The 27,801-nt window shown below is 40.8% G+C and overlaps 1 protein-coding gene across 7 annotated transcripts in view; it reads left to right on the top strand.

Moving 5' to 3' along the window:
• Positions 1-27,801, top strand: part of RALYL (RALY RNA binding protein like) — an 821,188-nt gene that overhangs the window by 733,146 nt on the left and 60,241 nt on the right. The window lies entirely within an intron of this gene.

The raw sequence follows: 27,801 nt of genomic DNA, 5'->3' as shown, positions 1-27,801 counted from the left end.
AGTATCTTTGCAGAGGAGCAGTATGCAAAATCAGTGCCTGTTTTGAATATTTGAGCCCTGGGATAACTAAGAGGGAAATAGTAGAAAGGCTAGAAAGGGTAACTTTCCATACTATTCTAAATCAGGAGAATGGTGTCTGGAAACATATGTAATGTCATAAAAATAATATTGATATAATCTCACATGAATTAATAAAAAGTAGAGCTACAAACTTCCCAACGAAACACATTGTTAAGTTTTTATATGGACAAATCCAGAAAAATATAATTTGTTATGAGAGTATTATTCCTAAGATAGAGATAGCAGTTTCCCTTCCATTTCTTGAGGTTACAGTCTACAGAGAAGAGACAGACAATAGCAAGCAAGGTAAAATCTGAGGATTTAACACGGTAGGTCATCACTATGTCAAAGAATAAAGTGACCGAGAAAGAGGAGAGCTGTGTTTCATGGCATGGTGTGTGGCCGCCTCTCTGACAAGGTGCTGTTTGAGCAGAGACCCCATGGAAGCGGGGGAAGGAGTGTGAGCGTGAAGCTGTCGGTGGCAGAGCATCTGGGCAGAGAGAGGGGTTGGTGCAGAGACCTTTCCCTGGAACAAGGAAACCAGGGCCGCAGAGTGAAGAGGAAGTGTGCTGGGAATAAGGTAGTGCCAAGGCAAGTTCCAGTGCCACCTGTTAGGTCCCTGTAGGGGGTTTCTAGTTACTTTGCATCTGTCCTTCAAGACAAGTAAAGCAAATCCTTTATCCTAATTTTACTGATGGGTAAGCACAGAGAAGCTAAATCATCAAGCGAAGAACTGACTCATTGGATAAAACCCTGATGCTGGGAAAGGTTGAAGGCAGGAGGAGAAGGGGACGATAGAGGATGAGATGGTTGGATGGCATCACCAACTCGATGGACATGAGTTTGAGCAAGTTCTGGGAGATGCTGATGGACAGGGAGGCCTGGCGTGCTGCAACCCATGAGGCTGCAGAGTTGGACATGACTGAGGGGCTGAACTGAACTGAACTGAAGCACAGAGAATGGTACATAGTTAGTAGATGGAAGAGCCAACACTAAACCCATATTCCTTCATTCTCATCCCTATATACGCTGTCTACTCTAGAACATTGCCTTGTACCTTAGCACCATCAGAATTACTAAGGAAGAACACTGTTGAGATACTTTGTTTTATACAAAGAAGTGTGAAAAATAGTTACACTCAGCACTGATGCTTCTGTTAACTAAGTTTGGTGCACTCAGAATTTAAATTAGCTAATCTAAACTAAATAGCAAATTACGTAAATTTACATTTATTTCCCCATGTACTGACTCATCTATTTGTCTAATTCTTCTATGGATAAAAAAAAATGTGAATTCCCTTTTTGAGTCTTAGTAATAAAAGAAAATGAGTTTCTGCAACAATCTGTAAACAATCTTATATGCTATTTTCAAAAACAAAGAAAGTTCTTGAATTTGGTTCTTGCTGTGGAAAATTGAGCTTTGAATTGTCTGCTATGTTTATAGAAGACTTTTTTTTTTTTAACCATAGTAGTGTTAAGTTTAAATAGAAATATCTTGAGCATCTGTGGATGATTTGCCCTGGAGTCACTTTAAGAATGCTGTTTAGCAATGGGAGTATTATTGATGTTTTGGCCATGGAAGTTCTACATTGTGAAAGAATATTCCAAGCTTTGCAGAGCATTCAGCATCCCTGACTTTCAAACCTTCAAGGCCGCTGCACTCTTCACTCTTTTTAACAACTCTATGTGTGCTTATGCACTTCTGAATTTTCCTTAAGGAGATGTAACCACCCTGGTTTTAGAACCAATGGTTTCTGGCCACTCTCGGGCAAGTGCAGCTTTGTACAACTCAGCCACTTGCTTGCCGTGAACCTCAGTGATGCAGTGAACAGTGATAGTTTCCTGGGGTTATTTTTATGTAAATACCTTGATCTTCAAATGGTTAAGTTGTTTCTGGCCTTTTATTTTTGATTTCTAATCCTCCTGGGTCATGGAGAGAGAATGTGAATTATAAAATCTTTTTTGAGTACCTTAGAATTTATCTTGGCTTCATAATACTGAGGCTTGGTGAGTGGGAAATAGGGTCTATTTTCTGCCTTTGGTATAATACTGTGTGTGTCCTTCAGCTTGATAGTTGTATCACTGATACTCTGTAGGCTTGTTCTTTCGTGGCAACTTGATAAATGAAATTCTGAAAGTGATTATTTAAAATTCTTTACCAATTACTGACCTTATAAAGGTCTTCTTTTCCTGAGGTTTTATTTCATATTCCATGTTGCTGGACTAGTATTTATATGGTGTTTTACAGTTATAGTTAAAGAATAGCTAACATTTTTTTTTGATGTTTGTTCTATGGTAGCTATTGTTTTAAACACATTATTAATACATACATTTTCATGTATAAATTAAACGTATTAATTCATTTGTTCTCATAACTGCCAATAACTGAAGTATTGTTATCATTCCCATTTTATAAGCGTAGAAAAGTTAAGTAATATCCCTAAAGTCACAGAGCTGTTTAATAACAGAGCCTGATTCTAGAGCATCTGTTTCTAGAGTATAGAGTCTTATGTCTGTGCCCTTTCTAGTACAGCTTCTCTAAAACTTCCTGGAGAATTGTAACTTTCACATTTATGTAATACTCCATTTTCCATCTGTCCCCTAGGATTTTGCTTTTTTCGAGACATTGCTTTTGGTCCTTTGCTGATAAGACTCTCTTTTGGTCTGCATTTCCCTAGCCTACCTTTTATTTTCCACCTTTCTTTGTCATTAGTTTCCCGGGGCACATGTGATAAATCACGACAAGCTGAATGGTTTAGCGACAAATATTTAGAGGTTGAACGTCTGAGATCAAGGTGTCCCAGAGCTCGTCTCTGTCTCTGGAAGTTCCGCGGGCAGTCTGAGACTGTCTTCTGGACAGTCTGCTCCATGCCTTTCTCCTAGCTTCTGGAATGCTGCAGTCCTTGGCATGCCTGGGTTTACTGACCAAATGCTCCAGTCTCCGCCTCCATCATCACACACACTTTTCCCCTGTGTCTATGTGTCTTTTCCTTTTCTTATGAACACGTTAGTCATGTTGGACTAGGACTCACTCAATAACTTCACTGTAATTACATCTACAAAGATGTATTTTCAAATAGGTAACATTTACAGGTACTGGGATTAGGACTTATCATTTGAGAGAACATTTTAACCAACACCACTATCACTTTATTTTTGCATAAACTTTTTCCTAAAGTAACATATATCTGGACCTTGTTTTTGAAAGCAATATGAAAGTCTTTGTTTTAACAGGGAAACTTAATTATTTTACGTATGTTTTACTCACTAGCCTGTTAGATTAGTTTATATTTCGTCCATCCTAACTCCAAGTATTTAAATTATCGTTTCCTTTTTTCTTCCTTTCCTTATGCTTGTTTAATGAATTTGCTTTTAATTCTGTCTCTTCCCTCACTACAGTCTTAATTTGGATATTCTACTCCATCCTTCTTTTTCATTAGCGACTATAATAATCTATTAAATTTTTATAGATAAAACTATTTTATCTATTTCTCTCCTAGAATCAAACAATACCTATTCTAACTTGCATTGAAGACATGAATTTTAGAAAAGCTTGTACTTCATCACTCCCAAACCACCTATGTCCCCTCCCTCTTGAGCCTTCCTCCCAGCCCCCACCACGTCCCACCCCGTAGGTTGTCACAGAGTGCCTGGTTGAGCTGTGTTGTACAGCAACTTCCCAGGAACTATGCTTTGCATACGGCACGTGTATATTTTTCAGCGCCGCTCCCTCAGTTCCTCCCATCCTCTCCAGCCCCCACTGTGTCCACAAGTCTGTTCTTTATGTTGCACCTCTATTCCTGGCCTGCAAATAGGATCCTCGGTACCATTTTTCTAGATTTCATGCACATGCATTAATGTTTGATATTTGTTTTTCTCTTTCTGACTTACTGCACTCTGTATAACAGGCACTACGATCATCCACCTCACCAGAACTGACTCAAATGCACTCCTTTTCATGGCTGAGTAATATTCCATTGTGTGTATGTACCACGACTTTATCCATTCATCCGTCAGCAGACATCTGGGTTGCTTCTGTGTCCTGGCCACTGTGAGTAGTGCTTCAGTGAGCTTAAGGGAACATCTGTGCTTTTGAATTATGGTTTTCTCAGGCCATATGGGGCTTCCCAGGTAGCTCAGCTGGTAAAGAATCCACCTACAGTGCAGGACACTCCGATTTGATTCCTGGGTTGGGAAGTTCCCCTGGAGACGGGATAAGCTACCCACTCCAGTATTCTTGGGCTTTCTTGGTGGCTTAGATGGTAAAGAATCCCCCTGCAATGTGGGAGACCTGAGTTGAATCTCTGAGTTGGGAAGACCCCCTGGAGGAGGGCCTGACAATGCACTTCAGTATTCTTGCCTGGAGAATTCTCAGGGACAGAGGAGCCTGGCGGGCTACAGCCCATGGGGTCCCAAAGAGTCAGATGTGAGTAAACATAGCAAAGGGTATATGCTCAATAGTGGGACTGCTGGGTCATGTGGTGGTTTTATTCCTAGTTTTTTAAGGAATCTCTATACCGTCCTCCATAGTGGCTGTATCAATTTACATTCCCACCAACAGTGCAAGAGGGTTCCCTTTTCTCCACACCCTCTCCAGCATTTATTGTTTGTAGCTTTTTTTGATGAGGGCCATTCTGACTGGTGTGAGGTGATACCTCATTGTAGTTTTGATTTGCATTTCTCTAATAATGAGCTATGTTGAGCATTTTTTCACATGTTTATTGGCCATCTATATATCTTCTTTGGAGAAATGTCTGTTCAGGTCTTCTGCACATTATTTGATTGGGTTTTTTTTTCTGATATTGAGCTGCATGAGCTGCCTGTATATTTTTGAGATTAATCCTTTGTCAGTTGCTTCATTTGTAATTATATTCTCCCATCCTGAGCATTGTCTTTTCATCTTATTTGTGGTTTCCTTTGCTGTGCAAAAGTTTTTACATTTACTTAGGTACCATTTTTTTTTATTTTTGTTTTTATTTCCATTACTCTAGGAAAAGGGTCATAGAGGATCTTACTGTGATTTATGTCAGAGTGTTATGCCTATGTTTTCCTTTAAGAGCTTTATAGTTTCTGCTCTTACAATTAGTTCTTTAATCCATTCTGAGCTTATTTTTTGTTAGGGAGTGTTTTAATTTGTTCCCTTACACATAGCTGTCCAGTTTTCTCAGCACCAACTATTGAAGAGACTGCCTTTTCTCATAGTATACTCTTGCCTCCGTTATCAAAGATAAAGTGCTATAGGTGCATGTGTCTATCTCTGGGCTTTCTATCTTGTTCCATTGGTCTATATTTCTGGTTTTTGTGCCAGTACCATACTGTCTTGATGACTGTAGCTTTGTAGTATAGTCTGAAGTCAGGAACATTGATTCCTCCAGAGCCATTCTTCTTTCTCAAGACCTGCCTGCATTCTTTGTATTTCCCTCAGTGGCAGATTCAGAGGCATTGCTTTTAGTAATGTTTGTTAAATTCTAAATATATATATTAAACAACTCCCTGCAATAATGTTACACCTCACAATTATAGTGTAAAGAAAAAATGGTAAATATAAAAGTGCAGTTCTTACATTAAATGAAACTACCCAGAGCACATAAATAGAGTCTATGAATTTAATGGAGATGCTGTATACTAACCTATCACACAGAGAGCAGAAATATGTGAAAACTAGAGATGGAGAACAAAGAAAAAGAAGGTTAAATATTAGGCTTAACTGTGCTTAGTCTCAGAGTCGTGTCCGACTCTTTGTGACCCCATGGGCTGAAGCCCGCCAGGCACCTCTGTCCTTGGGGATTCTCCAGGCAAGAATACTGGAACGGGTTGCCATGCCCTCCTCCAGGGGATCTTCTCAACCCAGAGACCAAACCCAGGTCTCCCACATTGCAGGTGGATTCTTAACCATCTGAGCCACCAAGGAAGCACTAGGTTCAACTAGCGGGCCTGTTCTAAACAGATCTTTGTCATGAGGGACAAGCATAAGAAATGAACATAAAGTTAGCATCAGTATCAGTTCCTCAGAGGCTGTGGTTTTTCACAGTGGTTTAGATTTGCATTTCCCTGATGATTAATGATGTTGAGCATCATTTCATGTATCTGTCAGCCATCTGTATGTCTTCTTTGGGAAAATGTCTGTTCAAACCCTCCATCCATATTTTAATCAGACTTTTTTCTTTTTTGGCTATTGAGCTGTATGAGTTCTTTGCATATTGGCCTCTTATCAGATATGACTTGTAATTATTTTCTCCCACTTATTAGGTTGCCTTTTTGTTGGGGTTTTTTTTTTGGCTGTACAGAAGCTTTGATGTTTGGTATAGTCCTTTGCTTATTTTTCTTTTATTGCTTTTGCTTTTGGCATCATATTCAAAATATCATTGCCTGGACCTGTGTTGTGGAGGTTGCTGCCTACATTTTCTTCTGGGAGGCTTATGGTTTTAAGTCTTGCATTCAAGTCCTTAATTCATTTAGTTAATTTTGGGGTGTGGTAAAAAACAGTGACCCAGTTTCATTCTTTTGCGTGTAGTTGTCCAATGTTCCCAACATCATTTTTTTGAGGAGGCTATTCTTTCCCTGTTGTACATTTTTTGCTCGTTTGTCGTAAATTAATTGACCACTTATGTATGGGTTGTTGATTTTCTGGGCTCTCTATTTTGTTTGCTGATCCACATGTCTGTTGTTGTGCCAATACTATTCTGTTTTGATTATTTATACATTTGGAATATAGTTTGAAATCAGGGAGCATTATGCTTTTTCCAGCCTTGTTCTGCTTTCTTAAAATTGCTTTAAAGTCCCATTTTGTGGTTCCATACAAATTTTAGAATTGCTCATTATATTTTTTTATTCCACAAACAATCTCGTCTTTCTCATGTGTCATCAACGGAAAATTTCTTCCTGTCTCTTTTCCTTTTGACACACATTTGCATATGTGGGCTCTAACTTCAGTCCCCTGTGTCCTTATCATTCTTTTTTCTTTGCTTGTTTCCATTTTTACTCTTTATTGTGTGATAGCTTCTTTCAACCTTTGCTCTCCTAATTTTGCTTTTTAGCAGTTTTACTAATAACACTTTTTTATTCATAAATCAAGTTTTTAGTTCTAGAAATTCTTATTTTACTTTGCTCCTGTTTAAAGATTGCTGCTGCTGTGCTTTGCTCAGTCATGTCTGACTGTAGCCCACTAGGCTCCTCTGACATGGGATTTTCAGGCAAGATACTGGAAAAATACTGGAGCAGGTTGCCATTTTCTACTCCAGGGGATCTTCCTGACCCAGGGATCAAACTCGTGTCTCTTGCATCTCCTGCACTGGCAGGTGGATTCTTTACCATGACGCCACCTGAGAAGCCTGATTAAGGGTTAAAGCCATGGCACTTTTATTAACATTTCCTATCACTGATTTTGCTTCTTCAGTATCCATCTCCTCCAGTTATTTGCCTCATCTCTCTCTTGCAAAACGGGGCTTCCCTGATAGCTCAGTTGGTAAAGATTCTGCCTGCAATGCAAGAGACCCCAGTTCGATTCCTGGGTCAGGAAGACCCCTGGAGCAGGGATAGGCAACCCACTCCAGTATTCTTGGGCTTTCCTTGTGACTCAGCTGGCAAAGAATCCACCTGCAATGCGGGAGACCTGGGTTCAATCCCTGGGTTGTGAAGATCCCCTGCAGAAGGGAAAGGCCACCCACTCCAGTATTCTGGCCTGAAGAATTCCGTGGACTGTATAGTCCATGGAGTCACAAAGAGTTGGACACGACAGAGAGACTTGCACTCTCTTGCAAAAACCTGCTCTGTTAGTCACTTGCTTTTTTGTATAATTCCCTGATATTGTGCACCTCAAGCTATTTTGGTCCCTCAGACAGTGAGAAACTAAAAGTCCATGTGATTTCTAATCTCCTTGACCAGTAGCTATCTTGGGCCTCTTTTATGACATGTGAGAAGACTTCTTTGCTCACCTGTATCAGTTCAGTTCACTTCAGTCGCTCAGTCGTGTCCGACTCTTTGCGACCCCATGCGACCCCACAGCACGCCAGGCCTCCCTGTCCATCAACAACTCCCAGAGTTCACCCAAACTCACATGCATCGAGTCAGTGATGCCATCCAGCCATCTCATCCTCTGTCGTCCCCTTCTCCTCCTGCCCTCAATCCCTCCCAGCATCAGGGTCTTTTCCAATGAGTCAACTCTTCGCATGAGGTAGCCAAAGTATTGGAGTTTCAGCTTTAGCATCATTCCTTCCAATGAACACCCAGGACTGATTTCCTTTAGAATGGATTCGTTGGATCGCCTTGCAGTCCAAGACACTCGCAAGAATCTTCTCCAGCACCACAGTTCGAAAGCATCAATTCTTCGGTGCTCAGCTTTCTTTATAGTCCAACTCTCACATCCATACATGACCACTGGAAAAACCATAGCCTTGACTATACGGGCCTTTTTTGGCAAAGTAATGTCTCTGCTTTTGAATATGCTATCTAGGTTGGTCATAACTTTCCTTCCAAGTATACACTGAGCTGATTGTCAACTCAACAGTGCCTGTCCCCACAGGGAATTTCTCTAGGGTTGATGGGACCTCTCAGACTCTCCTGGACTATAGGTTGCAAGGTGTTAGGTATAGCCCACATCACTCTAAGAGAATTTATAATGCGCTCCTCTCTTCTTGCCCAACCCACTCAGGGAAGATTAACATTCTTTCCAGTCTCCCAGGAGAGGCAAGTTAGCCCTTTTCTGAACATCTATAAACTTAGTGTCTTTTCTTGCCCCTGCATGTGCAAATACTCCAATCTCATGCCTTTTTTCAGAGGATATGAGGTCTTATAGGTATATGTGGATGTGCCTCCCATTTCCATGTCAGCCACAGTTTATTTTACTTTATTATTTAATTTAATATTATATTTTGGAGGTAGAGTCATCCAGGCATAGTGTGTTTCTATCCTTCAGAAATCCCCAAGTACTGAAAAATCTAATGACTTTTTTCTTACATTGGAATAAATCAGTAATGAAAGGATGTTTGCAGAAGCACAAATTGCCAAAGTCAGCTGCTGCTCCTGCTAAGTCACTTCAGTCGTGTCCGACTCTGTGCGACCCCATAGATGGCAGCTCACCAGGCTCCCCCATCCCTGGGATTCTCCAGACAAGAGCACTGGAGTGGGTTGCCATTTCCTTCTCCAATGCATGAAAGTGAAAAGTGAAAATGAAGTCGCTCAGTTGTGTCCAACTCCTAGCGACCCCATGGACTGCAGCCCACCAGGCTCCTCCATCCATGGGATTTTCCAGGCAAGAGTACTGGAGTGGGGTGCCATTGCCTTCTCTGCCAAAGTCAGCTACTTGAGAACATAATCCACTAGCTTTCTGTAAAAACCGTCTAGTAAAATAATTATTTGAAATTTATTATAGATGTATGAACTCTCAAATATGCTAATATAAATAAAATTATTAATATTTAAAGGCAATAGACTGAATAATTCTGTGTATGTTTCATACAGTTCTATGTATTTAAAGACTCAATTCACAAAAAATGAAGTTTAGTGTTATTATAGTGAAACATAAATCTAAACAAGATCTTGGCCTGAAAGGAGATCCAACCAGTCCATCCTAAAGGAGATCAGTCCTGGGTGTTCTTTGGAAGGAATGATGCTAAAGCTGAAACTCCAATACTCTGGCCACCTCATGCGAAGAGTTAACTCATTGGAAAAGACTGTGATGCTGGGAGGGATTGGGGGCAGGAGGATGAGATAGTTGGATGGCATCACTGACTCGATGGACGTGAGTCTGAGTGAACTCCGGGAGTTGTTGATGGACAGGGAGGCCTGGCATGCTGCAATTCATGGGGTCGCAGAGAGTCAGACATGACTGAGCGACTGAACTGATCTGAACTGAACTGAATTGGCAAGATTAACTAGACTCACAATTGCATATTCTCTCTGAAAGTGTGTTAGCAGAGACTATATTATATATGGAAGTATGTGTATATAAGTATATGTGAGTGAATACAAATATTAATTATTTGATAGTACTTTTACAATTAGTCTGGTCTGTGGGAACAATAATTTTCAAATTCAAATCACACATGAAAAACTTCAGTGAAGTGTGAAATATACTATGTTAATATTGGCTTAAGTGAATGACTATTTACTGAGGTATATATTTTGCTCTTTTATTAATAGCTATTTCCCAGGACTAAGTGATTTGGTAAGTTTAGAGGACGAAATTAATGTTATAGCTTAGGCAATTTGTCATTTCTTATTTCAGAATTTTTAATAATGTTTAATTCTACTGAGGAGAAAATCTATATAAAGAAAATATATTAGTGCTATAATTTGCCAAGGTTGAATACTGATAAGCTTTTTAAATGGATTGCTCTTTAAAAAAATTATATCACCACTAGGTATTTCTGTCCTTTTTCAAATCAGCTTAAGCTAAAACTATAACCAGCTTGTCCTGTTCCACATCATAGAATCATAAAATAAAGATGTGATGTTGCTAATAAACACTTTATAAAAGAGAAGACATAAACATCTATGAGCTTTGGCAGATGTTCTTAGTAGAAAAAAAATCAGCCTTCTGAAAAAAATATAATATTAAATAAATTTCTTTAAGTAATTAATTTAAATCCTAAGGTCTAGCAAGAGAAATCCCAATAAGTTTTTATGCCTTTGGAGTTCCGTTGGTGCAGTTTTCGGCGACATAAGATCCTTGAAACACCTAAGAGGCAATTAAAGGCAGTCCAATTAAATTTAAGAAGTAACAGTTGAGAACTTATCCTCAACACTCAGGAAGTGTTGTGTTGGTTTTTCCCCCCAAATCCATATGATTTTAATATAGAGTTGAAGCATCAATCAGAGAAACCAATGTTAATATCCAACAAAGTATCACTAAATATCCCTTTCCACCATTATTTTGGCCAAGGTATTTATTACGCTTTCAAATATTTGGCCAGCAGGGTTAGAGAAGTCTTAATAGTATTGAGAATACTGAATTGAGCGTAGAAGGATAGGTGAGTTTGGAAAGAAAATACGAGATACTTCCGTTTCCCTGAGTGGAGAAGATCAAAGGCTTTATTCTCAGATTGTCTGGGATGGAATTCGTGTTGCACAAAACACTAATACTGTGGCCGTGTGGAAATCCTCTAATCCGCGTGTGCTTCTATTTATTTTCTATCTGTAAAATGGAAATAATAATACTTTATATATCACACTTCGTCGTGGGAATTAAATGGCTGATGCATATAGCGTTCTCAGGCAAGTCTTGTTACACAGCGAGTGATCGGGTTTTATTGTCTCTGTTGGTAGCATAGCAGAGTGCAGCAGGGATGAGGGTGGGGTATGAAACTGCTGTAACTTGAATCCAGTCGTGGCTCTGCCCTTTGCGAGCTGTGTGCTTTGGGGGAAGGTTCTTTGTTTGCTGTGCCTTAGTTTCCTCACCTATAACATGGGAGTGATAATCTCACCACTGTTTCCATTCAGAGGATTAAATGAGTTAACCTGTGCAAAGCTCTTAGAATGGTGTCCCCCATGATGAAAGTCTTAATTACAAGCCTTAGTAATAACAATATTGTTATTATTACTGTCCGAAGCAAAGATTTATCACTAGCAATGTCAGTTAAGAAGCCAAGGATTAAACAAAACAAGAGATAAAGAACGGTTAACAGGAGAGTGAAAACCTGTGGAGAATGTTGAAGGATTGAAATTTTATCCAGGGCTGAGGGGAAAGACTCTCAGAAAGATGCTGTCTGATCAAAATGATATTAGTAGTTTAAGAAACTTATGTGATGGTTGTGTTCACGTGCTGAGGCTGCTGTAACAAAGTACCACACACTGGATGGCTTAGAGAACAGGAATCTATTTCCTCAGAGTTCAGGAGGCTGGGAGTTGGAGATCCAGGTGTCGGTCATGTTGGTTCCTTCGAAGGGCCTGAGGGAAGCATCTGGGTACCGCCTGTCCTTGGCATGCCGGTGGCCGTCTTCTCCGAGTCTCCACGTCTCCGGCCTTCTGTATGTGTGTTTACTAGGGTTCTAGTCATAGGATTAGGGCCTCCTGGGTCCAGTGACCTCCTTTTAACTCGATTACCTCCTTAATTGCCCTGTGTCTAAATAGACTCACACTGTAGATGGCCCTGGGGCTAGAATGGTCATATATAAGATTTGAGGTGGATGTAGAATTCATCACATAACACAGGGTTATCTAAATGTGGAGATCTCAGCATACACTTCTGCTCTTTACATTTTGATAATCAGCTTCTTGGATATTTTTTATTTGGCTCATCCTGGTAAACACACTGAATTTCTCAGACACACATGGCTTCAGAGTCTGGACACTGATGAGCACTTTATATAAACAGAGTAATAAGTCCTTACTAAAATCCCCACCTGATATTTAGATACACAGCAGCCAAACCAAAACAATTACAGTGTGCTTAAAATAAATAAATACATTTGTAAGCATCTGTGCTTGGCTTTTCCGCTAGGCTTTAATGTGGCTCATTTAACATAACCAGATTTTAAAACACAGGCAGAAAAGAAAGAAAATAAAATGTTCGATAAACTCTTTATATCAACATAGCCTTTGAGCATTTGAAATGGTCTCAGTTCTACTGTTGTCCTTGTTCCATCGCTCAGTTGTGTCCGACTCTTTGTGACCCCATGGACTGCAGCACACCAGGCCTCCCCGTCCATCACCAACTCCCGGAGCTTGCTCAAACTCATGTGCATTGTGACAGTGATGCCATCCAATGATCTCATCCTCTGTCGTCCCCTTCTCCTCCTGCCTTCAGTCTTTCCCAGCATCAGGGTCTTTTCTAATGAGACAGCTCTTTGCTTCAGGTGGCCAAAGTATTGGAACTTCAGCTTCAGCATCAGTTCTTCTAACTCGGGATTGATTTCTTTAGGATGGACTGGTTTGATCTCCTTGCTGTACACAAGGCTCTCAAGAGTCTTATCCAGCATCACAGTTCAAAAGCATCAATTCTTTGGCGTTCAGCATTCTTTATGGTCCACTCTCATATCCATATATGACTATCGGAAAATCCGTAGCTCTGACTATACAGACCTTTGTTGGCAAAGTAGTCTCTGATTTCTAACACACTGTCTAGGTTTGTCATTGGTTTTCTTCCAAGGAGCAAGTGTCTTAAATTCATGGCTGCAGTCATCTGAAGTGATTTTGGAGCCCAGGAAAATAAAGACTGTCACTGTTTCCATCGTTTTCCTATCTATTTGGCATGAAGTGATGAGACCGGATGCCATGATCTTCATTTTTTAAAAGTTGAGTTTTAAGCCAACTTTTTCACTCTCCTCTTTCACTTTCATCAAGAGGCTCTTTAGTTTTTCTTCACTTTCTGCCATAAGGGTGGTGTCATCTGCATATCTGAGGTTATTGCTATTTCTGCCAGCAATCATGATTAGCTTGTGCTTCATCCAGTCCAGCTTTTTGCATGATGTATTCTGCATATAAATTAAATATGCAGGATGACAATATACAGCCTTGATATACTCCTTTCCCAATTTGGAACGAATGTGTTGTTCCATGTCCAGTTCTAACTGTTGCTTCTTGACCTGCATGCAGGTTTCTCAGGAGGCAGGTAAGGTGGTCTAGTATTCCCATCTCTAAGAATTTTCCAAAATTTGTTGCGATCCATAGTCAAAGGCTTTAGTGTAGTCAATGAAGCTGAAGTTGATATGTTTTTTTTTCTGAAATTCTCTTGCTTTTTCTATGATCCAGCAGATGTTGGCAATTTGATCTTTGGTTCCTCTGCCTTTCCTAAAACCAGCTTGAACATCTGCAAGTTCTTGGTTCATGTACTGTTGAAGCCTAGGCTGGAGAATTTCGAGCATTACTTTACTGACCTGAAATGAATTTGATTGTGTGGTAGTTTGAAAATTCTTTGGCTTTGCCCTTCTTTAACATTGGAATGAAAACTGACCTTTTCCAGTCCTGTGGCCACTGCTGAGTTTTCCAAGTTTGCTGGCATATTGAGTGCAACACTTTCACAGCATCATCTTTAAGGATTTGAAATAGCTCAACTGGAATGCCATCACCTCCACTAGCTTTATTCCTAGTGATGCTTCCTAAGGCCCACTTGACTTCACATTCCAAGATGTCTGGCTCTAGGTGAGCGATCACACCATCGTGGTTGTCCAGGTCATGAAGATCTTTTTGTACAGTTCTTCTTGTATTGTAGCCACCTCTTCTTAATATCTTTTGCTTCTGTTAGGTCCATACCTTTTCTGTCCTTTATTGTGCCCATCTTTGAATGAAATTTTCCTTTGGTATCTCTAATTTTCTTGAAGAGATCTCTAGTCTTTTCCATTCTATTGTTTTCCTCTATTTGTTTGAATTGTTCACTTAGGAAGCCTTTCTTATCTCCTTACTGTTCTTTGGGACGCTGTGTTCATATGGTATATCTTTCCTTTTCTCCTTTGCTTTCACTTCTCTTCTTTTCTCAGCTATTCGTAAGACCTCCTCAGACAGCCGTTTTACCCTTTTGCATGTCTTTTCGGGGGGATGGTTTTGATCATCACCTCTTGTATAAAGTCACAAACCTCTGTCCATAGTTCTTCAAGCACTCTGTCTATCAGATCTAATCCCTTGAATCTGTTTGTCACTTCCACTGTATAATCATAAAGTATTTGATTTGGGTCATATCGAAATGGTCTAGTGGTTTTCTCTACTTTCTTCAATTTAAGTATAAATTTTGCAATGAGTTCAAAATGTGAGCCACAGTCAGCTTCCAGTCTTGTTTTTGCTGCCTGTATAGAGCTTCTCCATCTTCAGCTGCAAAGAAAATAATCAGTCTGATTTCAGTATTGACCATCTGGTGATGTCCATGTGTAAAGTTGTCTCTTGTGTTGTTGGAACAGGGTATTTGCTATGCCCAGTGTGTTCTCTTGATAAAACTCTGTTAGCTTTTGCCCTGCTTCATTGTGAAATCCAAGGCCAAACTTGCCTGTTACTCCAGGTATCTCTTGACTTCATCCTTTTGCATTCCAGTCCTCTATGATGAAAAGGACATCCTATTGGTGTTAATTCTAGAAGGTCTTGTAGGTCTTCATAGAACCATTCGACTTCAGCTTCTTCGGCACTAGTGGTTAGGGCATATGGTTCTACTGTAGAATTTTATGTTTTCTCATTGTGCTCCATTAGCAGCACCAGAAAAGTTATGATTGTTCTAGATTAGAGAGAATAAGAAAGAATAGAACTAGAACTAGAAAGAATAGGAAAGAAAACTGGAGAAGGAAATAGCAACTCACTCCAGTACTCTTGCCTGGAAAATCCCATGGACAGAGAAACCTGGTAGCTTACAGTCCATGGGGTCACAAGAGTTGGACACGACTGAGCACATTGTTCCAGAGTGGGATTATAAAAGTTTGTGAGCATTAGGTCCAGTCAGTAAAACTGAACATTTCCAGCCTCTGTTTCTTCCTCTTCTGTTCTTTTCCTAGGTCTGGGCCCAAGAAGCAGATCCCTGACTACTCTAATAGTCTCTTACAGATTAATTTTCCTGACTCTGTATTCTTCCCCAATCTCATTAATTGCATGACCAACTGCAAGATTATTCTAAACTAAATGCTTTGTCACTTCCTCACTCAAAATTCAAAATTACTCCCATTTAGCAGGTGAGGGTCCAAGCTCCTCATTGTAGTTCTCCAGGCAAATCTTGTCTCCCCTTCCTGGTTCTGCCATTCCCAGTTCTCAGCTACTCTTCTCTTGGCTTAATTGAACATGTAAATGTTTCTGGACTTATGTTCATGTACCTCCATGTGAAAGTCCTTTCCTTTATGCAAGAAATGTGTTACCAACACATTATCTACCTCTTATAGACAAATAAGTGTCATTCACGGAATTACCTGTCTTTCAAATCCAACCGGGTAATGCCATTTTTGTGATACAGGTTTGGACCTTCCTGTGGCACAAAGGAGGCATCTGTCCTCTAAAGTCAAACTGGTTATTCGTCTTCCTAATTAGGATACTTAAGGCTTTCTGCTTAACTTTATAGCTATTTCCATGAACATCATTCCACTTTAGATGACAAATTTGTCCTTCAGGTCACCTTTGCGTTGCACAAAGTACATTCTCAAACATTCATAGAATGTGTGTCACAGTATTCTTTTGGCTTCTTGAGTTTTGCTTTTTCTCTGCACGCTATGGTTGGCCATGACCTACATTTTGAGAATTCTACTTACTTGTTATTGTTGTTTAGTCTCTAAGTCACATCTGACTCTTTTTGTGACTCCATGGACTATGGCCTGCCAGGCTCCTGTGTCCATGGGATTTCCCAGGCAAGAAAACTGAAGTGGGTTTCCATTTCCTTCTCCAGAGACATAATCTTTAATAATCAGATCTAATCTTCCCAAGCTTCCAGCTTGTCTGTATTAGGGAACAACTGCATAACAACAAGTTGATTTAAAATATTATTCTTAGTAAAAGAAATACTCCTGACTCATGTTATCTGCTACTCTATATAAAAATAACTCATGGTGTTATATCCTCCACAACCCATCTTTAACGATGAAGATTATGCAGAGTACAGAGGTGGGACTGGGAAAAGAGTCTTGCCCAAGTCATGGGTTAGTGTCATATTCCCTCATCACAGTGCTTCTGATGGAGAAAAGGCATATTTTCCTTTTTTTTTTTCCCACACTGCCTGTTTGCCTGTCTATCCCCCATTAGACGGTCAATCCAAAAGTATTGCCAGAACTTACACAAAGCTTTTAATAAACTTTGTTGGTCTATTTGAAGTTGGCATGAAGTGGCTATATCTGTAATACATAAGCATGCCTGCAGGTTTTCTGATATTTGCTAATTCTGACCGTAGCTCAAATCATCAGCTGCTCATAGCCAAATTCAGGCTTAAAGTAAAGGAAGTGGGGAAAATCACTAGGCCAGCCAGGTATGACTTAAGTCAAATCCCCTATGAATATGCTGTGGAGGTCATGAATAGATTCAAGGGCTTAGGCCTAGCAAACAGTGTACCTGAAGAACTATGGACAGAGGTCGTAATATTGCACAGAATGCAAGGATCAAAACCATTCTAAAGAAGCTTTACAAATAGATGAAGAAAAAAGAGAAGCAAAAAGCAAGGGAGAAAGGGACAGGTATATCCAACTAAATGCAGAGTTCCAGAGAACAGCGAGGAGAGACAAGAAGGCCTTCTTCAGTGAACAGTGCGTAAAACTAGAAGAAAACAGCAGAAGGGGAAAGCCTAGAGATGGCTTCAGGAAAATTGGAGATATCGAGGGAACATTTCACCCAGAGATGGGCACAAGAAAGGACAGAAATGGTAGAGGTCTAGCAGATGCTGAAGAGGTTAAGAAGAGATGGAAAGGATACACAGAGGAATTGTAAAAAACAAACGAAAAATGATTCTAATGAACTAGATTACTATGATGGTGTGGTCAGTCACCCAGAGCCAGACATTCTGGAGAGCGAAATCAAGTGGGCCTTAGGAAGCACTGCTGTTAATAAACCCAGTAGCTGCAACGGAATTCCAGTAGAGCTGTTCAGAACTGTAAAGGATGAAGCCATCCAGGTGCCGCATTCAATATGTCAGCAAACCTGGAATACCCAACAGTGGCCACAGGTCTGGAAAAAGTCAATCCTCATCCCAATTCACAAGAAGGATAGCACTAACGAATGTGCTAACCATCAGACGATTGCACTCATCTCCCAGGCTAGTAAGGGCATGCTTACAATTCTGCATGCTAGGCTTCAGCATTATGCAAATGAGAACATCCAGATGTCCAGGCTCGGTTTAGAAAAGAAAGAGGAACCAGAGATCAAATTGCCAACATTCACTGGATCATAGAGATAGCTAGGGAATTCCAGAAAAGCGTTCAACTCTGTTTCATTGACGACGCTACAGCCTTTGACTGTGTGGATCATGACAAACTGTGGAAAGCTCCAAAAGAGACGGAAATACCAGACCATCTTCCCTGTCTTCTGAGAAACCTGTATGCGGGTCAAGAAGCAACAGTTAGAGCCCTGTATGGAACAATCGATTGGTTTAAGATCGAGAAAGGAGCACCACAGGGCTGTCTGCTGCCACCCTGTTTGTTTAACCTATACACTGAGCACATCATGAGACATGCTGGGCTGGATGAGTTACAAGCTGGAATCAAGACAGGTGGGGGAAACATCAACAACCTCAGACATATGGATGATACCACTCTAATGGCAGAAAGCAAAGAGAAGCTAAAGAGTGTCTTGATGAGGGTGAAGGAGGAGAGTGGAAGAGCTGTCTTAAAGCTAAATGTTAAGAAAACTAAAATTATGGCATCTGGCCCCATTACTTCATGGCAAATAGAGGGGGAAAATGTAGAAGCAGTGACAGATTTCCTCTTCTTGGGCTTTAAACTCACAGTGGACAGTGACTGCAGCCATGAAATCAGAAGATGATCACTTCTTGGCAGGAAAGTGATGACAAACCTAGACTGTATGTTGAAAAGCAGAGACATTACTCTGCCAGCAAAGATTCGTATAGTCAAGGTTATGGTCTTCCCACTAGTCAAGTACAGTTGTGAGAGCTGGACCATAAAGAAAGCAGAACGCCAAAGAATTGATGCCTTCAAACTGTGGTGCTGGAGAAAGCTTCTGAAAGTCCCCTGGACAGCAAGGAGATCAAACTAATCAATCTTAACGCAAATCAACTCTGAATACTCGATGGAAGGGCTGATGCTGAAGCTGAAGCTCCAGTATTTTGGTCATCTGATGTGAACAGCCGACTTACTGGAAAAGTCCCTGATACTGGGAGAGATTGAGGAAGAAGAAAAATAAAGATGTCAGAGGGTGAGATGGCTGGATGGCATCACTGACACAATGGACGTGAACTTGGGTGAACTTCGGGAGATGGTGAGGGACAGGAAGGCCTGACACATTGCAGTCCATGGGGTCATGAAAAGTCAAAAACGACTGGGCAACTGAATAACAACAAGTGTGTTTAATACACTGAACTAAGTTCTATTAAGAATGCAAACAGATGAAGGCAGGCAGGCAGGGAGGAACTAGAGGTAGAGACAAAGAGGAAAGAAAGTGGAAGGAAGGAATTGGATGCCCTCTCTTCATTCAAAGAGTTTGGCTGTAGAGAACCTAGGAAGGGGTAAATCCACTAATATGCCTTGTTTCAGACAACTCTCCAAAATTTCTTCTCTTTGAAATGTTGTGTCATGAGAGATCTGAATAACTTAAACCAAAATTTAAATACTTTTCCATGGATGTTATATAATAGAAGACAAAAAATTGGCATTAGGTACCAGTCTGATTAGGATCTCTTCTTAAATCTGTTGATGTCATTTTTTTAATTAAGAGGGACAGACGCTAAAGCCCAGGACCTCATGGTAAGCATCAGGAGTCTCATTAGTCAATAAGAGGAGAAAGAAAGTGAAAGTGTTAGTCTGCTCTTTGCAACCCCATGGACTATAGCCCACCAGGCTCCTCTGTCCATGGGATTCTCCAAGTAAGAACACTGGAGTTAGTTGCCATTCCCTCCTCCAGGGAATCTTCCTAACCCAGGATGCAACCCTCCCACACTGCAGGCAGATTCTTTACCGTGTGAGCTACCAAGGAAGTCCAAGGAACTTTTTATAAGACGAGAAGGAGCTTATTAAACAGAGAAAAGCATGACCCCTGAAATTCTTCAATGCCTAATTAGATCTTCATTTTCAAAAAGCTTACAATTTAATAGGAAAAGTAGATAGATAAAGGAAAAAACAACAAGCATATGGTGTTGTTGTGCCCAGAGTCCGAGTCCCCAAAACTGAGAGAATAAGACGTCTACAGCAGTGCAAAAGCATAAAGGGGTTTATTGCTAACTCGAGTTAGGGCCCAGGTCTCATCCAGCACAGTGGAATCCGATAAGAGCCCCGAGCTCTGAAACACATCTACTTTTATACAGACGGTTCTTTGTTCCTATAACAGCATAGCTGATTGGTTAAACCGTACACGTGCGTGAGACTTTTAAACCTCGCATCCCTATCTGGATTGGCTTGGGTCTGGCATGGGCGAGGGGCTACGGGGATTTTTCTGATTGGTCGAGCTACTGCCTGCGGGAGTTCCCAGTGCCTCAGCCTTCCTAGAGACTAAACCTCAGGCCTAGCCTGCCCCTTAGAGCCTGTCCTGGCTCCAGTTTGGTCCTAACATTCCCCCCTGTCTTCAGCTACATAGAGGAATCTTCCTCTTTATTTTGGGGTAGGGCCTGATACTGTTGCCTGAGTACTAGTACCTGGACTGTATTGATGCTCTCCTTAACAAATGTGATAAGTCTATTTAGGATACAGGGGCCAAGAGTGAGAGTCAGTAGTAGCACTATGAGAGGGCCCACCAGGGTGGAAATCAGCGTTGTTAACCATGGGGACTGTTGGAACCAGGACTCAAACCATCCCTGTTGGGCCTCTCGCTCTCTTTTCCATTGGGCTAGCCCTTCCCTTACTTTGGCCATAGAGTTTCTTACTACCCCTGAGTGATTTACATAAAAACAGCGTTTTTTTCCTAATGCAGTACATAAGCCCCCTGAGAGACTTCATACTCAAGACACTTTTTGGGAATTGGGGCGGAGGTCTCTTTCTTCTGTAACTTCTTCCTGCTGTGCATGGGCGTAGGCCTGCCTAGCAGAGCAGAAGTCTCTCTCTATCTGATCTAAGTTGGGGTTTTTCACATCTGAAACCAGCTTTTACCTTTGTAGTAACAGCAATTTAGTGGGCCCCTCTCAGAGATGAAATAGACAAGGGCCAAACAGGAGACCTAACAGGATGGTCGTCTCTGGTCCCAGGAAACAGAAGGCAACATTTGGGGTGAGGGTTGCAGGCTTTGTGACCCCTTCTGATGGGTTGGTGGTGAGGCAATAGAGCTGTGCTCCAGGAATCTTGTGTTCAGTCTGAAGTTACCATCTTCCACCTGGGTGGGGGCTCAAAGACATTGTTATGCATATTTCTCTGAGTAGGAACCAGGACTCTGTCTGGAGGCTGTACCAACCTTTGATTGTTTCTGTTTTTGTATCCCCTCCCTTCCCTGATTAGCACTTGTTTGAATCCAGGTTTTGGAATTCAGCGAAGGCCAAGGAGGCTGAACAAAGTCTATATCTTATAGATAAGAAAAGCAGAACACAGAACAGATCTGCACTCCAGAGCCCCACAGAGTCCCGCTCAGTTTTAATTTTAGGGAACTAGGCAAGTATGACTGTGATAACTTCCTGTCAAAATGGGGCATAGGACTGCCCCAGCTTGGAGTATAGACACTGAATCGGAAGTATTTCTGAGTTCCAAGTTTTAGATCTGAGTCTTGTATGATTAAAATCCTAATCCCTTGGTTTGCCATTTTGGTGTAACAGACCCAATTAGAAGTAGTTGGAGAAGTGATAACTGGAATTTAGTAGACAAAATAAATCTCTCTTTTTTTTTAAGAAGAATAGGCCTGAAACCCAGTCTGGACCTGGCACTTCAGGGAGACTTGTAGCCATGTAGCCAGTTGCCTAGTTTTATAAAAAGTAAGGTTACTAGCTTCCAGCAGACATTGTTTTGAAAATGGTGGCACCCAAGCCTGACACGACTCAGAAAACTCCAGTGTTTAGCAATACAAGGTCTAATCTGAAAGTACACCCATAGTATCACCTAGTTATTTCCCAGGATACCTGAACCATACCTACTCTATTTTGACTTTTAATTGTAAACTTTTCCTTAATAGCCAAAGCAGATTTTACCACTAATGATGTCAGTGTTTCTCTAGGTATGAGAAGATGCAAGAATTGGGACTCATAAAATCTTTTCCTGAAAAGATCTAACTATCTGAAGGCCTGTTCTGCCAGTTTTTTTCAGAGCACAGAGTGCCTCATTCCTGATTTTCACCCTGAACTCCTTTCAGGGGCGTTGAAAGTCAGCAGTTGCAGCGGCCATGGTTTAATCTTCGTAGATGCAGATGGCGAGTGTCAGTCTTCAGTTGGCAGAGCCCCACTTTGCTCATAAACTTGACCATGATTATGAGGGGGGCAGTTCATGACCATTTTATCCCATGGTGCTGAGAGTGTCCATTCTCAGGTAAACAGGCCACTCAATGTGCTGTTACTGGACTAGGCCATAAAACAGTATCCAAAATTTTTTGGACCACCTGTCTTACTAGCGTTTTGGTCCAGGAGAATATTCCCTCTTGTTGCTTTTTGCCATATCTAGAGTTACACTGTTACCATCATCGATCTCATATGGGACTATATATTGTTTTGTTAGAGGCCTCACACACATACAGTGTAAGAAACAGCAATTTTGTAAAACAGGTGAAATACAAATAACATAGCCAGCAGTATTAGTAAAGCCACAAGTAAGACTTATGTTAAGAACTTCCATTAGATGTAGCCCAGTATATCTTCAGGTCACTGACTTAGTCTGCCCTGTAGAATCTTTATCTTTCAGAGAAATTACATGTTGGCACCATTTATAAGGCACATAGCCCAGTTTTTTAGTGTTACTAGACTGATTATCTTTAGTATGATTAAAAAAATTTTTTTTTCTTTAACATAGAGGAGACTTTAAACCTAAATTACTGTAGCCTGGTATTATCTATATAAATCCATCTCATAATTGTAGGAGATTGTCCCCTCCTTTGCGGAAACTTTTTTTGTTCTGATTGAGCTTGGGTAATAGAAAAAAAGCTCAAATTTATAGCCAGATTCAGAGCAGGCATTATTAATTGGCCTGGTGAGGGGATCCTATCTAGTAATACCATAGTGACCTGAAAATGACTATAAATTTTAAGTAAATTTTCTCAGGGCCAACCAGTTAGAGTCTGGTAATAGAGAAATTTACCAAGGTAACCCAGAACTAGACACAGGTAATTGGCCACAAACCCAACAATTGGATTGATTTTTTTAAAACTAGCATAGGATCAGGCCTATGATAGAAAAGCATTTGACTTATATGCAAAGGTCTAAGAAGTCAAGAAAACATAAATGATCATACGACTCAGGTCCCGCATCTTGGGGAAGCTGTCTACCTCTGATGTCGTCATCTTCTCATCCTGGTGTAGTGTAGTTTCTCCTGATAAAAAAAGTCCTTCCATCCATGTTGGAGACGACAGTCCCTTAAATTATGTCTTTTCCAGTCCTGGTTGCAGGTCATGAGGCATCTGATCTTCATCCAAAGATAGATTACTGAGATAAGCTTCAGAAACAAACTTAGGGTGTTCTTCAAGAATTTAATTAAATTTTACATTAACATCACATAACAGAAAAGAACTATCTAAGGGATGAGTCTTACTAGATGCAGACCTCCATTAACACACTGGGATTTAACATTTTGAAATATCTTTTTTTTTTTTAAGTTACCCTTATTTTTCTTAAATATAACCAAATTAAGGCTAGTTTGTTTGCAAAATAGGTCTGTTCTCACTGATTTTGGTCTGATGATTTTTATAACCATAATTGATCATAGGCTTTTTATTTTGCTGAAACATTTATAGAGTCTCAGACTGAGCTTTTAAAATAAAACAAGGCTGGGAATTTCACACCAAAGTCTTATCACAGATTTTGCCTAACAAATCTAGGTGAATTTTTTCCTTTTTAAGGTCTCAAACATTTCTTGAGATTTTTGTATCCGTGAGATAACCTTCCTAACTCATTTGATAAACTTACTGGAAACCTAAGAACTTCCAATTTTTGGAGGAGTCAGATAGAAAATATAATTGTTTTGTTTATAACATTTAATTTTACCAATGTATTGTCATAATTAGTTTGAGAGGAAGATTTTGTTTTTACTCCCTGAAAACATAAGATTTAAACCCATAATTTTTCAGATAGAAACCATAAAAGTTATAAGCATATTCGCTGGTTCATTCAGTCCTTTTGCTAACTTTTGTGACGTCATCAGGTTTTTCATTAAAATACCAGGACATATCAGAATGTTAAGAACTCCATATAACTTTTAGGATATCTGTATTAGTTATTTTACCATACATTATAACATGAGCGGATTTAGTACTCATCTGATAATCTTTTCCATGTAATTTAACCAACCAAATAAACACAGTTTAATATCTCTCTTTGGGATGCTTCAGGGGCCCTCTGAAGCCTCCCAAAGTTAGCTAGAAGCCAAAAGGGCTTCCTAGAATGATTTAGGAAGTTTTGTCAACAAATATCAGAAAGGTTTCAAGCACTCAGTCAGATGGGACTATGGTCACTGTGAAACAATAGCTATTCACTCAGCCAAAGTAACAATATGGGATTTCAGAGGCAAATACAGAACAGACCATTTAAGAGGCAAATGAACTTAAATCTATTGTCAAATGCAGTTTAACATCTGAAGAAAGTGTGTCCTTTTAACAGAGAGAAAAGCCAAATTCAAGTTTTTGCACCAGCTTATTTTTAGTCATTAACAGTCTCAAATTTCTTTAGCTTCTTTGTAAGAGGAAACTAATGTTCAGTAATAAATGTTTTAAAATCTTACTCCATTCGGAAACGAGCTAGCTAGTCAGTGAACTTCCATCACTTAGTTTAGCACAACCCAATTTAAGTTACCCCAATTTGGACAGACTATTTCAGACGACATTCCTAAAGCATAATTATTCTTAATAGAGTTTATCTAAAAGCTCATATCTCATTTACATTTTTTTGAAGTTTTTTTTTTTTTTTACTTGAGGTAATTTTCTTGTTGACAAACTTGTAACAGATATAATATTTAACTTATATTAAACCTAGGTACAATGAAAATATTTTTTAACGTTAATTACTCTAAGACATGTCTATTTTAAATAGGTCAACAAACAAACATTAATATCAGGTATTTAACATTGAATATTTTCCAGTTCACCTGAACCTGGAATTTATTGTTTAATTTAGAATTACTTGATTTGTAAGCACTTACCTTTTTTAAAGCCAGATAAATAGATTTCATATACAAATTAACCTCAAAAATATTACCCAGAGACAGAGACATACCAAGACATATTTAGACAGACACAGTGTGAGATCTAGCTTCAAGTCTATTTTTTTTTTCCTTTTCAGTGTCAGGAGTTAGAAATAGTCTAGATAAGTGTTCTTAAGAGCCCTGGTCTCAAAGCACAGGGAAAGAAAATCAAGTTCTAACAAATGGCGGCAGGTCTAGACCACATGGTGGCCAGAGAAAGCAAAATGGCCATCAAAAATCACTACACAGATCACAGAGTTAAAACACACACAGATAAACCCGGCAGTCCTCCTCAAAGTGAAGGTGAAGTCGCGCAGTCGTATCAGACTGTTTGCGACCTGTGGACTGTAGCCCACCAAGCCTTTCCGTAACATCAAAGATTTTAAGGGAGGAAAGGAAGCCAGGTTGAAAGAAGAAGGGGGAGGAGGCGGGAGAGGGGGCAAAAGGGGTGGCCTTACAGACGTCTCCTGCCACCTACAGGTACCCAGGCCTTACGGGACTTTTCCCTGGGCCTCCAGAGGAGGGAGGACCGGAACTCGGCCCTACCAGAAATCAGACCAGAATTCGAGTTCTCTGCCAAGAGGAGGTGATCAGTCTCCAATCCTCAGCTCAGGCTGAGGGCCCTTCGACCAGATTTCTACATCCAGGACCAGGGGACTAGAAAAACAGGGAAGGATAGGAAGGGTTAAGGAGAGGAAAGAGAGAGAGAAGGAGAGAGAGATCAATAAAGTCTCTTGTTTCTTACCGGTTGGGGCACTCTGGCCAGTTGTCCATGTCAGGAGGAGACCAGGGACAAACGGGTCCCAGTTGCGGCCACTGGGTCTGGTCCATTGGCAGGCAAGCTGGCCCCTGAGTTCCCCGAGTGGTCAGGATGTCAGTCTCAGTGAAGAAGAATCCCACCAGAGTCACCATTTGTTGCAGGAAGAGGGACCCCTTCTAGGGCCCAAAACTGGGCTCTTGCCTAACACTCGGAAATGAATTGTCCGAGGAGACATATGTGCTGACAAAGCAAGATATTTTATTGGGAAAGGGCACCCGGGTGGAGAGCAGCAGGGTAAGGAAACCCAGGAGAACTGTTCCGCCGCATGGCTCACAATGTACAGGCGGTATCTCCTTTAAACCTTTCCTGAACTCTTCCGGTTGGTGGAGGCTTATTAGTTCCATATTCTTTATCAGGATCCCCTGTCATAAAACAACTCATGCAAATGGTTACTACGGTGCCTGGCCAGGGTGGGGCGGTCTCAATCAGTGTGCTTCCCCTAACAGTTCCCCCTGCAAGATGGGGTATATAGCGGCGCCGTTGGTTCAGGCTCCTTGAGATTCTTTGGGTTCTTTCTTACATGTGTCGCCAACACCTGAGGGATAGAAAATCCCTGTTGAAGCAAAAAAAGGTTTTACCCAAGGAAGGGGGGAGGCTTGGTCAGGGTGTCCGATCCGCAGTGGGAATATGATATCTCGGACTTGGTGTACAGTTCCCAAGTCAAAGGTGCCTTCTGAGGGCCAGCCTACATAGAAGGTTGGCCATTCTGCGCTGCAAAAAGTTATTAATTTTTTCTTCTTCACCAGCACCGATAGATTCTGTGCTCTAGACTTAAAATCAGAGAAGTGGTCAGTCATAAGAGACAAAGGAGTAGAAGTTGTTTGTCCCATGATTACAGAGAAAAACACAGGAGACCAAATGAGCACACAAAGAGCAGAGACAGTGCCGGCACTCACACAGACGCAACAAACAGACAACAGATGTACATCAGCCAAAAACACAGTACTAGGTCTTCCCGGGCCCCCCTTTTTTAACCTTTTTCTCCCCTTGAGAGTATCTTACCGGCAGGACGTCCACAGAGCCAGCCGCCTCCCCAGCACAATGCCAGGCCTCGGCCTTACGCTGGACTTAACCAGAAAACAGAGCCAGCAGCCTCCCCAGCACGATGCTGGGCCTCGGCCTTACGCTGGACTTAACCAGAAAACACTGGTGTTCAGAGATCTCTCCTCCTAGTGAGGAAACCCCTTCTACCGGGAGAGTGTTATTCTTCCCAGTTAAAGGGATCCCGGACGAGCCCCCAAATGTTGTGCCCAGAGTCCGAGTCCCCAAAACTGAGAGAATAAGATGTCCACAGCAATGCAAAAGCATAAAGGGGTTTATTGCTAGCTCGAGTTAGGGCCCAAGTCTCATCCAGCACAGTGGAATCCGACAAGAGCCCCGAGCTCTGAATCACATCTACTTTTATACAGACGGTTCTTTGTTCCTGTAACAGCATAGCTGATTGGTTAAACCATATGCATGTGTGGGACTTTTAAACCTCGCATCCCTATCTGGATTGGCTCGGGTTTGGCATGGGCGAGGGGCTACAGGGATTTTTCTGATTGGTCGAGCTACACTGCCTGCTGGAGTTTCCAGTGCCTCAGCCTTCCTAGAGACTAAACCTCAGGCCTTAGAGCCTGTCCTGGCTCCAGTTTGGTCCTAACAGTGTCTAGCAGTAAATGTGACATGCTGTTAAATAGATTGCAGATGAGAAATCCACCTTCCAGTGGGCTGAACTAAGAAGAATTAATAGGGGAGGTAAGATTAAAACTAAGCTCCAAAAAGCAGATAGACATAATAGAGAAAAGAAAGACTCTCTGCTGGAAAAGGTATGTAAATAATAGTAATAGTATTTTCTGCTTCTATCAGGTATTTTGCTTGATGATATTCTGGTCATGATGCTAAGTGCTTTATGTACACTGTTTCATTAAATTCTTATAACAAGTCTTTAGGGTAAAGGGTGGAAGTTAAAGATAAGGAACCTGAATCTTAGTAATTACAAGTGATTCTCCAATAAACATAGATGCAAATCAGCCTATCTGGTTGCACACACTATTAGCTCAAGCATTAAGTTATTCTGTTCAAATGACATTGC

Source organism: Ovis aries, chromosome 9, assembly GCF_016772045.2.
Source record: "Ovis aries strain OAR_USU_Benz2616 breed Rambouillet chromosome 9, ARS-UI_Ramb_v3.0, whole genome shotgun sequence".
Lineage (NCBI taxonomy): Eukaryota > Metazoa > Chordata > Mammalia > Artiodactyla > Bovidae > Ovis > Ovis aries.
The sequence above is the reverse complement of the archived record's forward strand: the minus strand, read 5'-3'. Positions and strand labels throughout refer to the sequence as shown.